Source organism: Eptesicus fuscus, chromosome 14 (assembly GCF_027574615.1).
Source record: "Eptesicus fuscus isolate TK198812 chromosome 14, DD_ASM_mEF_20220401, whole genome shotgun sequence".
Classification (NCBI taxonomy): domain Eukaryota; kingdom Metazoa; phylum Chordata; class Mammalia; order Chiroptera; family Vespertilionidae; genus Eptesicus; species Eptesicus fuscus.
The window spans coordinates 48584298-48600079 of record NC_072486.1 but is presented as its reverse complement, the minus strand read 5'-3'; the positions used below and the strand labels follow the sequence as shown (position 1 = coordinate 48600079).

Here is a 15782-nt window from a genome sequence, read left to right as displayed (position 1 = left end):
GAGAAAGTAAAATAGAATGCTGGTCTGTGTTTCCAAAGGACATACTGGAAATATCTTTACCCCAAAAGCCATCTGTTCTGGGGTTCTTGGCAGTGAATTGAACATGTTGATAGGAAAGTCAATGCCCCCATCTATGGTGTAAAAGTGAGAATAAAGGATGCCTTGGGATTCAGAGAAACAGTGGCTCGGGCCTTGCTCTCCCCAGGTGTGTGACTTTAGGGGTGTTTGTTGATTTCATTCCTCAGTGTCCAACGTCTTTTCGGTCAAATAGGGATCATGATGCTTATTTCAGGGTAATTGTGAGGATTTAATGAGGTTATGTACTGTTTATTATAGGGTTTGATGCACTTAAGGACTTAATAAATAGCAAATAGTATAATGATTATTTTTTTTAATATTAAGCGATTCTGGAAGTGGCATTATGTCAGAGACCAATGGACTGATTATGTTGTATCAGAGCTCGTGTTGTAAGGAGTAACTTACAGAGAAAAATTATACTAAGGTGACCAGATCGTCCCGCTTTTGGCGGGACAGTCCCGATTTTTAACCATTTGTCCCGCGTACCAAGGCGTTTTAAAAGTTTCCAAAAATAGGGACTTTTTTAAAACGCCATGGGACGCGGGACAAATGGTTAAAAATCGGGACTGTCCTGCCAAAAGCGGGACGATCTGGTCACCTTATTATAAGCAAAACAGTACACAATATTATGAAGACTTGAGTGTTCTCTATGTCCAAAGTCTAGTGCTAAAATTACAGACGAGTGTAACCTATGAACTCCAGGCAAATAAAATCTGGAAAATAGGAAGACAATTGGTTTAGGCAGTTAGAGCATCCGCTGTCTGCTGTTGGGAGAAAGAGAGGATTGTGGCTTGGTTGTAGACGTGATGCCTCATTACAGAGGCAGAAAGGCTCAAGGCTGATGAAAGAGCATAAGCAAAAGTCGAGAAGAAAGAACGTGAGTGACCTTCAGGCCATTCTGGGAGTAGTGCAGCAAAAGCAGAGTTGGTGTTGAAGAGCAGTAGGAAACTGGTTGGAGAGAAGAACCGGAGGACACAGATGCCGTGCCCTGGAGTTGGGATTTCTCCTGAAGGATGGGCTTCTCCGAATTTAATGTGCCTTAGAATAACCTGCAGAGGCGAATAAAACGGACTGCGGGGCCTCCTTCCTGAGTCTCTGATTCCACAGGTCTGAGGTATGACTTGGGAATTTGCATTTGTAATGCATGCTATGGACTGGATTGTGCCCAACCCACCCCCAATTCATATGTTGAGGTCCTAACCCCCAATGAGTATTAGAGATAGAGCTTTTAGGGGATAATTAGACATGAAGTCATGAGTCTGGGTTCCTGATCTGATTGGATTGGTGGTCTTTTAAAAAGGGGAACAATGAGCTCTTTCTCTCTCTCCACCATGTGAGGAGATATGAGAAGGCCGGGAAGAGAGCTCTCATTAGAAATCAAGGCCAGCACCTTGGTCTTGGACTTCTAGCCCCCAGACCTGTGAGAAAATAAATACTTTGTTTAAGCCAGAGCCTGTGAGGTTTTGTTATGGCAGCCCAAGCAGACTGATAACTGAGTTCCCAAGTGATGCTGACATTGCAGGGTGAGAGACTGCTTTTTGATCCTGTTTCCAGTGCTAAGAAAAGTCAACCAAGGACTGTAAAAATCGAGGGCGCTAGGCACAATGAATGAATCTCATCAGCTTGTCTGCGCTCAGTTTCATGAGTGAGGGCTCCTTATTGAAGCTTATTCCAAGATTTCCATCAGTTGGTCTCCAATTCTGGGTGAGGATGAGGATAAGGGGAAATTGCTGACCAGAAAAATAACTTGGTACCATCCGCTTTATTTTCTCCCCTTCTATTAAACTCCAAAGTCAACTTTGACTTTTTCAATTTTGTTTTGGTGGTTAGAAAAAAACACACACCATGCAACTTCCAAATGAGTTTAACTTACAGTTCAGACACCAGGGGAATAAGGTTGGAGGTAAGAAAAGCAATTTGCCTTTAGTGCTTTGGTCTTGCAGTTCATTCCTCTCTTCCCTCGTTGAGACCCTCTGTCCTTGCCCCCAGCCACCAAGCAGCCTCGCTCACTATCACCCTCCTTTTCAAAACACAGGGTGTCCCGAACATCAGAAGAATAGGATAAATTTGATTTTAAACAATGATTTACTTATATTTCTAATAATAAGCTAAATACAACTTCACCTTCAAGACACCTTTTCTGGGGAAGAACTGCTAAACTGAAATTAAGAGTGAGTTGTTAACAATAAAGGTTTTTTTAAAAGAGTAAATCGTTCATCTGCATGATAAACACACTATTTTCTTTGTGTTTTCAGATATGTGTAGGATACTATACTTAATGAATTGACCTTGACAATTTATCGTATGCTTCCTGCCTTTTGGATATCCTCTAAGTATCAAATTTTCACTCACATTGGTACTTAATATTTACTGATTGGGATGAAATGAAAAATACATAGTTTAAAATGTTGCCTCATCCAAACTTCAGGCAGTTGTTTTTATTTTTATTATACTATTTCTTAAATCCTCACTGGAGGATATGATTATTGATTTGAGAGAGAGAGAGAGAGAAACATTGATAGGTTGTCTCCCTGAGGTGCCTTGATCTGTATCAAACCTGAAACCTTTTGGTATATGGGACGATGCTCCAACCAACTGAGCCATCTGGCCTGGGGCAGGCAGTTGTTTTTAAACAAGTGTTTTTGGGTAGCTTGTCAAAAGTGCTGATTGCCTGAACAGATTTGATAGAACTTGGTTGGGCCCGTCAATGTTAGCTTTCAACAAACATCCCTGGGTAATTCTCTGAAGGACATTGACAAACACCATCTTTCATTTCTGGCCTGAAGGTTTCTCAGGTAAGATTTTAAGGTGTCAGTCCTCCATGTGGGGACTGTTTGATCCTGTTTCCAGTGGGAATATTAGGACATGTCTGACCCATTGAAATAAAATGCCATACATAATTATCTGCTCCTTCAGCTAAAATAAATTGGCATAGTAGTCCTTTTTAAATCTTTTTCATAGACCAGTCTCTAAATATTGTAAAGTGGATTTCAGCCTGCCCTTCTGAGTAATTTTTTCACATTCCCAATTTTTGTGTTCTATGCTCACTAATCTGTAGAACAGCTGAGGCAAGGAAAAGGATTGGTTGATATAGCTGGCCTTCCTGTGTTGTTGTGTTCTATATATCCTATATAATAAAAGCCTAATATGCTATGTGTCCGTTCATTCAACAAATCAAAGCATAATATGCTAATGATATGCTAAGGTCTCTCAACTGCTCACTATGACGTGCACTGATCACCAGGGGGCAGACAGTTGACCAGTCAACCAGTTGCTATGATGTGCACTGACCACCAGGGGCAGATGCTTCAACTGGTAGGTTAGCTTGCTGCTGAGGTCCAACCGATCAGGATTGAGTGAGATAGGCCGGACATGCCCTGGAGCCCTCCCATGGTCCCTCCCTGGCTGGCCAACTTCCTGCATCCCTCCCCAGCCCTGATTGTGCACCATTGGGATCCCTTGGCCTGGCCTGCACCCTCTCACAATCTGGGCCTAGGGTCCCCCATCCCCGAGTGCACAAATTTCATGCACCAGGCCTCTAGTGTCCAAATAAGAAAGAACACAATTTAATAAAAACCTTTAATTTGCTCTTTTAAGGAGCTGATGTTGCTATAATTGTTTTTCCCCTATTCCTGGTAACATTCAATTTTAAATTTCCATTTACTCATTCTTAACTAAGACTGAATTATATTGCAACTTCTGTAGTAGTACTTGTGACATCTGTTGGAATACAAAGTATATTCATTATAGTCATGGCAATTAAAATGAATATCAAATGAGTTTATAATAGCTATGCATTTAAAATGTTATTCTTTTTTTTTTTAAGAGTCCTACTCAAAGACTGCAGTTGGGACTTTATAGTTTCTAATGATATTTATGATAAAGAGGTGATTTTGTATGCATATGGGCTCTTCTATTTTGATAGATGTTTGGTTGTGCCATACCATTAGCTAACAAATGTAGAATTACTCATTATTGATTTCTCACAACTTTTAAAAGGATAGTAATATATGACTTGCAATGTTATATCTTGTTTTTCACCACAAAATTTAAAAATGGAATCAATTTTAAAGTAATTCTTGGTCATATCTGTTCCTTCAATGTAGCTATTAATTCAGTTGTCCTTAACCAACTTTATAGAAACAATACAAAACTATTTTCTTCCACAGAAAAGCCTGTTTGGAATGAGAAATACTAATTTGGGAATGGAGAAATTAATTCTACTCAGTGAAAACCATTAATGCTATCTAAAACCCACAAAAAAAGTTAGCATATTATATTTATATTCCAAGAATTACAAATGTAATAATATCTGAAGTGATGAAAGGCAAGAATCATTAAACAATGAAATCTACTTCTGAAATAAAAGCCCAAGAATTTTAATTTGATAATTTAGACACCAAGAGAAAGTTTCATTAGATCCCATTTGAGTGAAATTTTAGTCAATAATCCTAATGCTTTTAGATGGCCAACACATTTCTCTGTATCTCAACAAGTCCCACACCTGCTTTTAAAATGCTATGTGTGTACCATAAATGCACTGAGTCATGTATTCATTTTACAATCATTACTACTTAAGAATTTCCTACTGAAGTATTTGTTCCCTACATATACAAAGATTTATTTAATTGTGGAGGTATAAAGTTTATATTTTCTATTTTCTGATGATATTTACAATTGTTTTCATTGTTTTACAGTGTCTCATTTCTTTTAATTTCTCAATATAGTCTAGTTCTCATAAGTCATAGTTTTATTGTTTCTTTTGTTGAAAGAAGCAATATAAATTATCCATCCTTTTGGGTGGTTTACTATTAGATTTTGTATCTATTGAAAAAGAGTTATGTTCACAATTTTTGCCTGTAAAGTAAGCTGTGTAAAATTCAATATACTTTCATGATACTAAACTGTGATTTAGTGGCATCCAAATGACAGGAAAGCATGACTCTGACATTATAACTTATAACCTATTTTTAGAAAAAAATTCTAAACTTTGGCAAAATGAATTTTCCAAGTCTGTGTTATGCATTCTAAGAAACCCTGGTGTTTAACTTTTGAAACAACACAACTAAAAACGTGGCCCAATTACAACTAAAGAGTGGCTTTTTCAATAAATGAGATTTATTGTGACTAATCAGTATATTAACCAAAATATTAATCATTTAATTAATTATTATGTTAAATAATTGTACTAAAATTGGAGGATATAATTAAATGGGACAAGCAAGGAAGATAGTAATAACTAAAAGGTAAAATTAGAAGATTAAATCTAATGGTATTTTACACTAGGGATAGGAGTTGAAAGAATGAACTGGAATCATGGATGAGCTATTCAATCAACCTGCATATATTTACTATTTCTTGTGTTTCAGAAATTGTGATGTATAACCTGAGATGTGAAGGATTCATATGAGTTAACTAAGAAAAAAAATTAGGGGGAATTGTAGATTAGAGATGTCAGAATGTGCACTGATTCGGGGATGAAGGTCAAGGAACACAGTACTTGGAGGAAATGGAGAGATCAGAGGGCTGGAAGAGAGAGAGAGAGAGAGAGAGAGAGAGAGAGAGAGAGAGAGAGAGAGAGAGAGAGAGAGAGAGAGAAGACAGAGGAGTTTAGAGCCTCTGCATGATGATATGGATTTCACTGGAAGGCCAGGAGAATGATTCTAAGTACGGAGGATTCTGGCTTTTATGAAGAGAACAGAATGGAGGAAAGGCAGAGCTAGTATGAAGAGACTGACCTTCAGCACAGTGTCTCAGCCGTATAGATGAGACTAGATGGCTGGAAGGTTCACTGGGAATTAAGAGGACAGATTCCTGTTTTTAAGTGCAGATAGTAGAGACTGCAGGATTCATGATTGTTTATATGTGGAGTTACGTTAGGGAAGGGGAAAATACAATCTTCCCAAGTACCCAGGAATAAAGATAAAGTAGATGACTGTGAACAGTTGTAATGCCTCCTTAAGATGACTCAGGAAGTTTGTGGGAGGAGCAAGGAAAAGAACTTAGAGGGAAAGACAACACCAACATGAAAAAGGAGAGGACACAGCTAACTAAGGGACTTAAAAATAATGATCAGAGCAGTAGGAAGAGCATCACATTAGGAAAGCCTTACAGTGGGGAAGCTAAGAGAAATTAGTGCTTAACAATAAACACACAAGTAAAAATCAAACGAAAAACAAGAAAACTGAGATGTGGTCAGTGGTGAGAAATCACAGACAAGAAGCTCCCAGGCTTTGGCCTTGGGAGGCCCCTGGAGTGTCCTGTTGGTGGGGTCTGGTGGGCAGAGCCACTGAACAACGAAAGGGAAATGGAAACAGTACGTGAAGGTTCCAAAAAGTTTGATGCTGACAGGATGGCTAAATACAGAATTGCTAATAAGAAGGCAGAGGCAAAGCAAGCATTTGGGATTTTTAAAATATTTTTAAGGTTTATAAATGGAGGAGGCAGTGGAGAGAATGAGGTTAAAAATATAAGCAGAACCAGAAAAGAAAATGCCCCAGGAGAGAAAAGGAGTATGGAATTTGGCATGGTTAATAAAAATAAATAAATAAATAAATAAATAAATAAATAAATAAATAAAGTAAAAATTTAAAAATGCTCTTCTGAGAAGGGAGATAAAAGAAAAGGTAGATTTTCATTAAATACTATTGACCAATAACATTCTTGACATTTTATCTCATTTAACTATCAAAGTTATACAAAGTAGATTTTATTATCTCCCTTTTGCCAGATAGGGCTCAGAGAGGTGAATAAATCCCATGAAGGTCATTATACCTGTAAGTGGGAAATGTACGTCTATCTTATCTTGAACCTTTCTGAGAAACTGAGAATGCATGGAGGCCAATGCCCAGCCACCAGAGTGAGTCTACTACTAACCGAGGCAGGATCTGTACCTCCCCATCTCTTCAACCAGAGGGAAGAACATTTTCCTTCCTGTCGTTTGTTTTTCTGTCTATAATTAGAAGTGCTCTTAGCCAAGTAACTTTTAGTCAAGTCTAGTATTTCTGATGAATACATTAATCTTAAGGTAAAATTGTTCAGGATAGCTTGACTTGACTAAACGGGTACTGCCTTTCCTGTTGCCAACGTTTTGAGCTTTTGGGTGAGACTTTGAGGAACATTGATTTTCTGTAACTTGATGACTGTTTATTTCTGCCATTTAATGTTGTGAGTGCCAATGTGTGTAGCTTAGTTTTTGCGATGGCTAAAGTAGGAATGAATGGAAACTTTGAAGTGATCCTATATCACGGTAGCATTTGGAAATTGTCTTCTCATGTACCTAAATCAGAAATATTTTATCTTTAAAAAATTACCACTTTTAATGACATCAACTATTTGATCAGATTTTGTAAATTATATTTAAAAATACCTCTCCCAAACAGGATACTTAAAAAAAGAATCTACGTTTTACTATAAAAATCTGATGGAGATATCTAGAGTATTAGTAAGAGGTTGTTATTCAGCAAACATTTATTGAATACAAAATACTCTTCTAGATGTTGTGAGAATATACAGAAGGCAAAGATTACTTTTTAAGTAGCATTTACCTTTAAAAATAATCTTTTTTAAGCAAAAAAAAAATCCACCTTTTAAAAAATTTATTTGAGAGAAAGAGAAAGAGGAGAAAGAAACATCTATTTGTTGTTCCATGCATTTATGCATTCATTGCTTGTTTCTTGTATGTGCCCTGACAGGGGATGGAATCCACAACCTTGGCATGTTGGGATGATGCTCTAAACATCTGAGCTCCCCAATCAGGGCTAGACTGAAATTTTTTAATAATGAAAAGTCATTTTGTATATGAACTTTATACAAACTGAAGGGATTTTGCTGGTACACCTTGGATAAAATGTGGAATACATTTAGAATTCATGGTGATTTCTAGAAAATTTGGTGTCTGTATTTTGCATTGTGGTATCCATCTTCCCCTATTTACAAAGGTTATATCTGGAGGGAATATCAGGAGTTTGCGGGAAGCTTAGGGAATGAAATTAGATAGGGGTTTAGTGTTCTGTTGGCCAACATTTCAGTCTGAATTCAATCAGAGACAGAGAACCAGTAAAAGATACATGGAGGTTAATTGCATAGAATTGGTTCATGCAATTGTCAGTAAAGGCAAACTGGGACCCTCAGGAAGCAGCTGAGGCTACTTCGTGAGAATTCACAGAGAGAATTTCTTCAAGAATACTCAGCCTAACCCTTAAGGCTTTTCAATGGATTGGATCAGGCCCATCCAGATTATCTGGCACAGTCACTCTCACTTATAGTTAACTGAGAATGGACTTTTAGGACATCTGTAAAATAGTAGCACCTAGATCAGTGTTTGGTTGAATAACTGGATGCTGTATCCTTGCAAAATTGACACATAAAACTGACCATACCAGCCAGCTATGATTATCTTTTAAATGCACAGCTGAGAAATTCTACAGTGGCAATGATTTATTCCCTCAGTTGTTCCACAAGTACCTCTTTATATCTGCATAGACAGGTATGATTGACCTGTTCAAGGTGTTGAGGGAGCTTTCTTTCTCATAACTCTTCATTTCTGGTGTCAGAACGCCAAATAAAATATCATTTTATATGGTTGTAGCCATGGCAATTTAAATTAATCCAGAAGATCAACTTTACTCAGGAAGATAAGTCAAAGACAAAATTTTTCCTGTCTCTGTTGCTTCAAAAAAATAAAAATAAAAAAGTACTGTAGATACCTTTATTCCACATTTTAACGAAGATGATCTATGTGCACCAGAATATGACATTATTAACTTAGTATTGGCTCAGAGTTCTGCCTAAAGGGAAGCATCTCCATTGATCTGAATAAGAACGTCCTATACCCATAACCTTACAAAACAGCAGAATAGTCTGTCACTCCAACAACATTATTTTGCATTATTTTGCAGTTTATTTTTCTCTCTTACAATTGAATCAAATCCCATCACCGTGCAAAGTCAAAGAAAAGTTAAAGAAACCCAGTGAAAATCAGTTGAAAGAATAATTTTTATAGAATTGTATACAAATGAAATAATACATACACTTTATTTCAAAGCCAATATGTTTTCCAATATGTTATTTTCCCACCAGTGAAGAATCAAACTTCTCTAAAATACTAAGTCACTAAATGGCAGCTGGAATCTAAGCTGTTGCTTTTTCCTACAATTTACCAAAACCAGCCACTGGGTGGTTTTTATGACAGTTGTGTAATATTGCAAAGTGTTAGTGGGCTAGCAATGTCATGGCCATTTCAACCTTTGTCTCCTATCTTCAATTCTCTTAAAGAAAATGACTTTTTTCCTCTTGGTATTGGATCTTGAATTCAGGCTAAATATATTCTCTTCTATATAGTTAGATAAATAATATTTAAAAATGGTTATCTCCAAATTAGTTTATGATGTAAATTAAGGGAAAATGGCATTAATATTAAGTGCTTACCACAGACATTTATATATATATAGGCACATTTAGTCCACCCCCAAACATTGTAAGTTATATGTCACTATTTCCACTTTATCACTGAAGAAACTTAACTTTATAAGGGTTAATTAACTCACTAAAGGAAAAACAGTAAATACAGTGTTGAGAGTCCAAACCAAGATTAAAGTCTAGGCTTATATGCCTCTAGACATCATGTATTTTTGGCCAAATGTTAAAAAATGAATTAAGGGAAAGAGAAAGGGAAGGAGGGGAGAAGGAAGGGGAGGGAGGGAGATAAAGAGGGATGGAGATAAGGAGGGAGGGAGGGAGGGAGGGAGGGACGGAGGGAGGGAGGGACGGAGGGAGGGAGGGAGAAGAGAAAAGAGAAAATGGACCTGGCGACCTAATAAGCTAATCGGTTTAGAGATTTTTCATTTTTTCTAGACTGCAGAATTACCATGTGCTTTCAGCATAATTAAAATTAAGTGTGAGGCATTTTTGTTAAGCAATAGGCCAGAAGAGACTATTATAAAAGACTCATTTAGAAATACTACCTTTTCCCCTACAATATTCCCAATTTGGCCTTGATAAGTATATTTTTAAAAATATGATTTAGATGACAGTATTATTTTTGGAACCATATTGAAAAACATTTGATGTGAAAGAAATAGAAAACATGCCTTTCTTTCTATAGAGTACTTGACTTTCATGTTTTTTAATATCAAGGTATTTCAAAGAGAGCAGCTGCATTGTATATTGATGAAATAGAAAAATGTTGCAAAAGGTTATCCACTTCCATTCTGACATAAGATATGAAAAAAATGTTGATGTTTTCTTTTTTCCTTTTCTTTTTTTTAAATCTTTTCAGAAGAAACTTGAATACAGAAGCCTAATACATTCAACCTGCGCAATGCTGCATTCTTACCTCAGCAATTTGCTGTTGACAGCTTGTTCAGAAATTCTATTAGAATGAGGAAGGAGATGGCTAGGTCTGCCAGTGGGTGATAGTGCCCCAGGGGCAGGCCTAGGACACTGACATGGTATCTGTAGAGATGTATTCTCTTGGAGAGAGCATTGCTTTCTATCAAAAGAATAAAGTAACTCTGTTTGCTCTTATAAGTGGGAGGTAGAGAGGACAGGAGAGGTGTCTCCATGCTGGGTAACAGGAAGGAGGGGACTTAGTATGCAGAGTGCGGGTGAGGGGAGGAGAAAGGGACATGGGTAGATGTCAGAAGGAACATGGGGTCCAGCCGGTGTGGCACAGTGGTTGAGCATTGACCTATGAATCAGGAGGTCATGATTCAATTCCCGGTCAGGGCACATGCTCGAGTTGTGAGCTCGATCCCCAGTAGCGAGTGTGCAAGAGGCAGCTGATCAGTGATTCTCTCTCATCATTGATGTTTCTATTTCTCTCTCCCTCTCCCTTCCTCTTTGAAAGCAATAAAAATACATTTTTTTTAAAAAAAAAAGGAACCTGGGAAGATACAGGCCACTCTGTGGTACTGTCCAGCGAAACTGTTGATTATATTTAGTATTTCATAATTTTTATAAAATTGTATTAGCCCAAATGTTAAAATCAATCCATCTTCCTTCTTAGAAGGCGGCCATCTAAAGTTCTCTAGAAACCAAAAAGAAATGTTTTTATTATGTTTCATTTCAAAACATCAAAATGGTGATCAAATCAACAGAATTAAGGGGACCAATATTATGAGATGTTCAAGTCTACTAAAGAAGCTTAGTGCATAATCATAGACAGTAGAGGTTTCAGCTCTACTAATAGCAGTTACGAGTTTGCCTAAAGAGAGCTGGTATAATAATTTATAAAGTTTTAAGGTAAAAATAGGAAGTGTTAATGAAATCATATCAACCAAGGCAGAGAAGTACATACCTGTGTTCTTTCCAAATGAGTAGTCACATAAACTTCACAAACAACTACAATTTTGGAATCACCAAACTATTAAAAGGCAGCCAAAAGGTGAGTTAATATACTATGTACTTTTAAAATTAATATTTGGCTTTGGGGTGTTTTAAAATAATTTTTTAGATATCTATAACCAATATCTAAAAATTCACTGGAAACATGATAATGAAGTTACAAGATATTCAGTGATAATGACTGGTTTTCTTCCTTTTTTTCATAGACAATTTATTCTTTTTCTTTCTTCCATTTTTAGAATAGATGCTGTTCATATAAAGCAAAACACCCACCACATATATATGTGTATATATATATAATTTTCACCCATTGATCCATTGGGGTATGTAACAGTGCATAGTTCCAACAGATTTCCATTATATGTGACACAGACTTCTGGAAAACAACACTGTCCAGAGCTCATTGGAAATACAAATCAAACCTACTTACGTGAAATATGGGTTTGTTCTTAAATTTGAAAGCAGCATTTGTGGGGAAAATAATCAGGCTTCAAACAACTAAAAGTTGACTGTAATTTACTAAATTGTTAACTACAAGTGAATTGGAGGTTAAAAATGACAGAGGCAGGAGAAAAAAAAATTAAATGTAACTTGATACCATACTGCTGAAACCAGAGTATTTTACTGAGAACAAATAGATATTCAGTGTTATGGGTTGATTTTATTCAAATACTAATGACCTGGTGCACAAAATTTGTGCACATTAAAAGGGGATTAATTAGAGGAAATAATTTAATATTGCTATTTGCCCTTTCTCTATAATAGAAGTGTCAGAGATGAAAGAAAATTAGTAAAATGTATATGAAAACCTTCCACCACAGGACCCAGAGTCAAGTCCCTGCCCACCCACACGCACCTCAAAATCGCGTGAGACCCAGACCCGGCCAGCCCCCTCATTGGGCTAGATCCAGACCCGGCCAGTCCCACCCTTGTCAAGCCCTGCCAGGCAGGGGGTGTAGCCTCAGATCCCCTGGCCTGGCGCCAGGATGCGGGGCACGGCCTGAGTTCCCCTGACCCAGCACTGGGGGTGCACCTTGAGGTCCCCCGTCAAGCCCCGCTGGGCAGGAGACATGGCCTCAGGTTCCCTGGCCTGGCACTGGTGTGTTGGGGTGTGGCCTGAGGTTCCCAGCCTGACACTAGGGTGGGGGGTGCAGCCTGAGGTCCCCTGTCAAGCCCCACAGGGGTGGGAGAGAGCGTAGCCTCAGGTCCCTGCTGATTGCTTGTTAAGGCTCCTTATGGGAACTTGGCCTCAGCTGTGGGTGAAGCCATCTTTGTGATGGAGTGATGGTCAATTAGCATATTCCCTCTTTATTAGATAGGATGGGAGATAAATATCTATGGCAACACAAACAAAAATATGAATAAAAACTCACCTGGGATAAAATAGTCTAGAAATATATAACCATTTTTAAAATGGAATTTTCACTACCACTCAGTATTGTTGTTGTACTCTTTTGAGTATCATCTCAACATAGGGACAATGCAACTCAAATAAAATGTATAGAACCTGTGCGCACGGGCATGGTTTAGAGACATAAAAAACAACAATGATCTGAGGAGGACGAATACAATTGGGGATATATATGTAGGAGAAAGGTCTATAAAAATGAGTCCTTGAGAAAACAAAAATAATGTTGAACTGCCTTGGAAATTTCATTTTTAATGAGAAAATAGAAAACCAAAGAAATTGGGCTTCACTTATATGAGAGAGGATTTAGCAGAGATTTTATCTAAAGCGGCTTCTTCAGATAGTGTAGATGAAATGCCTAGAAGTTTCAGAAGGGGAAAGGAACTTAGCGCACCTCATGCAATTCTGGAGGCTGAAATTACATCACATAGGGAAGTCTTGAAAGCTGCCTCTCAAGATACCTGACATTACCTCTAATGAGTTTTCTGCTGTTCAAAGTCAGATTCTTTTGACAGAACTTGATCTATCAGCACACTCCAGTTTGAACTCAAATATAATCAGAATCTGCAAGATTGAGCTCTACAATCAAAATGTCGCTATATTAATTTAAAATGAGAAGAGCAATTGCTGAAGGGATAGGATGGTCTGGCTGGTACATTCTAAGCAGGCAAGGTGTATGGAGAGCCAAATTACACACCAGGATGCCAATGCATCAATTTATAATGAAAAAATATATAATGCTGGAGGGACTGGGGACTCATTCTCCACCCTGCCAAATCTCTCCCTGTAGGCTGTCCATACTGGGAGCCAAATTAGAATCAGATGCCTGCTTCTTGAGCATGGAATCAGAACACCAGGAGCAGATGATGGTTTGGGAGTTAAAGGGAATAGACTCTTTGGACCATGAAGCCCTCTTTGTTTGGAAGTAGTTGGATACAAAGTACATCTTGCTTCCTCTGCTTTGGCCTCCACATTGGCCTGTCTTTCCAGCTTCCTCCTGACCCCATCCTTTATTATTTAGCTCTGTTAATATTATCAGTCAGGTTACAGTGGAGTCTTGCTGGCTTGGGAGCCATTTAATCTCTTTGTGCTAATTTTGTTCCAATCTTTTCAGTAAGTGTTTATATTTTAGTTTAACATGCAAAAGGCACTTTTATTTTTAAAATACTTCAACCCTGGTCAGCTGGCTCAGTTGGTTGGAGTATTATCCCATACATCAAAGGGTTGTGGGTTTGATTCCAAGTCAGAACACATACCTAGGTTGTGGGTTTGATCCCAGGTTGGGGTGCATACCAGAGACAACTGATCAATGTTTCTCTCTCTCATTGATGTCTCTCTCTCTCTCTCCTGCCCCTGATCTTCTATCTCTAAAAACATCAATAAACATATCCTCCAGTGAGGATTAATAAATAAATAAATAACATACAATACTTTAGTGAGTTGCTCAAGACCCCAACACTGATGACCTAGGACAACAGATAACAGAGACAATTACTTAAAGTTCTTTCCAATCCTATATTTTGTTGGGGGAAATGTTTCTATTGCTATACTAATACACACAGATATCGGAATTTCCTTTCCAGAGAATAGGAAAGACAAAGAAAATGAAAACTTTATAGACTTAGAAGAGGGAGGCTTCCATATAACTAAATCTTTCATATTTTGCTTTGTGGTGTTTTGTTGTGTGTGTTTTTTCAGTTCTGAAAAGGGAAAAAATGATAGATGTTTCTATTCACTTCCAGGAAACTTGAATTTTGGCTCCCCAGGGGACTGAATGAAATACTTATGCAGATGTAATAGTTTGTTTCTTAGTAGTTTTTATAGATATTTTTATCACTTTCTTCACATTACAGCCTCCAATTTGGAATGGGCTGTAAGAGGAAGAAATTTGCTCAGAAAAAAAAAAAAAAAAAGTGTTATGTGAAACCATTTACTTCCTGGAAGCTTTTGTGATAACAAATACTAGCAAGATGAGAAACCATCAGGGTAAATAAATCTTATTATGTATATGTGTGTTATTGTTGAAAATACTAAATGCAAGCCATGTGTTTCAGGTAAAACTCCACTGGAAAGCTATCATATAATAGAAAAAAAGATAATGCAAAAGCAATACAAATGGCAGTGACTGAGAGTTATACAATAATTTATAGCCAGATATAGTGAGTTTAAGATTGACAGTAGATTTACCCTTGGGAAGGAAAAGGAGAAAACGGGATGGATGTTAATTTAAAGAACTCCAGAAACCTACCAAGATGTTGCCTAATGAGGTGATCTAATAAGAAGTATTACTTGATGCTACATTTGCATAATGCCTTTTTTCCCCTGAAGAGATTGCTTTGAAAGAATAACAGAGAAAATGAAGTGAGGTAGAAAACAAAATAACCAAACACAAATATTGTCTCAATGTTTACAAATAATAAAAATAACTTCCTATCCTCAGATTCATTCTTTCTCCTGAGAGCCTGCCTGGATGTTCTAAGAATGGAAAATGACACTTAAATTAATTAATACTTTGGGATTTCGATTTCTTTATAACTGTGCCACTAAGGTACATAATATTCATCTCTATTTCTGAATCATGCAAAGCGGTGGTTGTGTGAGTCCTGCCCTGTTACTCAGCACCAGATGAACTCCCATAATCAGCTTTAATTGATACACAAACTGTTATGGTAAATACACCAGCCTTTAACTAGGTTGTTCAAAGAAGTCTATCTTTTGGCATTTATTCCGTTTATTTTGTACTTTTATTTTTTCTTTTATTGGGAGAACTTTCTCTTCCTGTAGGTACCTGGTTTCTGAGCAACTCTGCTTATGCAAAGAGGAAAAGTTTTAGATTGCTCTGAGGCGCCAGCACCCTCATGCCCCTCCCCGCCCCCAACAAACATACACATTAACACAGAAGTGCTTATCTCCAGACTCCTGTGCTGCTGTCCTGGTTGTGGTTGTGATA

The 15782-nt window shown here is 37.5% G+C and overlaps 1 protein-coding gene across 1 annotated transcript in view; it reads left to right on the top strand.

Annotated features, from left to right (window-relative positions):
• The window catches only part of CNTNAP2 (contactin associated protein 2), a 1332959-nt gene that overhangs the window by 714785 nt on the left and 602392 nt on the right, over positions 1 to 15782 (top strand). The window lies entirely within an intron of this gene.